Below are 2,015 nucleotides of genomic sequence, written 5' to 3'. Positions count from 1 at the left end.
TGTTTAAACGCTCTTACTGAAAATAAATTCTATTGTAAACTCTAAAAAGAGATATCATATAATATCCAAAATAAAAAAATTTTGAAACAAACTATAATTGCACAAGTTGATTCTCACTAACCGGCTAACGTTACGCAAACGCAAAATTCCTAATATAAATTGTATCGTCATACATAGTTACTCTTTGTGAAAAATGTAAAATCAGTTTTGGAAGGTTAACTGTGGTCTTGGATAATAATATTTTCGTCATAAATTGTAATGGTTTAATCAGCTATAATATTTGCTGAAAGATGACAATATTTTATTGAGAAAATTGCAATGTTTTTAGAATTATATTTTTTTTAACATGAAATATTATCTAATCTACGATAAAATTATCAATCTATAAGAGATAAAATTATGATATTTCAATTTTATTTCCAAACTTTTCTCCATATATACATACATACATAAATGTATAATACGTATTTTAATTGTAGTTTTTTTCAATTATTGATAACTTTATAATATTATAAGATAGAACAAGTAAAAAAAATAGAGTGTACAAAAAAAGTGAAAGCAGTTTGTATCGGACGACAATTGTGAAGTGGAAAGCGTCGTCTACAATGGGCAGTAGCAATAATGAATTAAAGAGTAAGCGGGGGTTAGGGGCTTTCTACAATAAGTCGTTAGTCACTCATATCATACTAACTAAGAATTGACCAATCGTAATCGAATATTTTTCTTACGTTCAACTGTGATTGGTCAATTCTTACGATTTACGGTTTACGATCTGATATACGACGCATTGTAGGCAGCCCTTTTAGGACTAAACTGTAGGATTAAAGTCTTCTTATGTCCGAGTATCTACAATGGCATGTAAGGAAAGGTTATAATAAACCAATGTGAAAATTGCATTGGTTCCTATTGCGCGCGTTTTGTGTTATTGCTGAGCTCTCATTGGCTGAGAGTAAAAAAGTAGCCGTAGGAAATGAATTTCAACCATTTCGCTTATGGACTTATTCTGCGCCCTATTACGTCGAAAAACCAGCTTATTCCGACGTATTACTCCTTAATCTATTACTGCCACTGCCCATTGTAGACGCCGTTGAACATTTAAGTGACACTACTACATTTCAGTAGTGTTTTTACTGCACTAAGTTCATTTTTACTAGAGAATGCTGTAAATTTGCAGTTTTTTTCGTCTAACATGCAATGTTAGACCGCTCTTTATGTTCTATTTTAATATGTAGTAACATATATTGACTCATTTATTACATAATTGCAATTATATATAAGACGTGTTTGGGGAGCACGTCGTCAGCGCTATCACGTTTTATCTTTATCATTCATTAGACGTAAGATAAGAATAGAATTAGAAAGAACGCGATAGCGCCGACAGGCATACTTCCCAGACGCGAACCCTATTGAAGAACTGTTATCTATTGAAAAACATTGTAAATTTGCAGTGCTGGCATTGATTCTTATTTTTTATTTTGATGAATAAATTGATTAAAACTTATATTAAAAAATAAATTTTTTTAATTTAACACATTTTTTATTAGAAATTTTAGATAAGTATAATATTAAATTTACAATTATTATTTATTAAATGTCTGATTATCGCTATGGCAATTAATACCAAATGGATGTGCTAAATATAATGTACTTTTATCGGGAGAATTAGCAGAGAATAAATATCCATGAAATAAATAAAATTGTTTAGAATCGTAGCGTTCGTAGAAGTTCATCGTAAAAAGAATTATGTTTTTTCCCTTTAAAGAATTATAAAAATCAATAAATCTAATATTTTGTTTGAAAGGGAACGAATATTTTTCTTACGTTCAACTGTGACTGGTCAATTCTTATGATTTACGGCTTACGATCTGATATACGACGTATACGTCTACCTGGCGATTAACCGCAATCGAAATGGACCGCGAAGGGCTTGAGGGATACAAAGGTCGGATCGAGATCTAACCGACAAAGGGAAAGGGGGGATAGGGCACCGGCACTGGATAGAAAAAGGGATACGC

The sequence above is a fragment of the Wasmannia auropunctata genome, unplaced genomic scaffold (genome assembly GCF_000956235.1).
Source record: "Wasmannia auropunctata unplaced genomic scaffold, wasmannia.A_1.0 LD335569.1, whole genome shotgun sequence".
Taxonomy (NCBI): domain Eukaryota; kingdom Metazoa; phylum Arthropoda; class Insecta; order Hymenoptera; family Formicidae; genus Wasmannia; species Wasmannia auropunctata.
Note: the sequence above shows the minus strand (reverse complement) of the source record.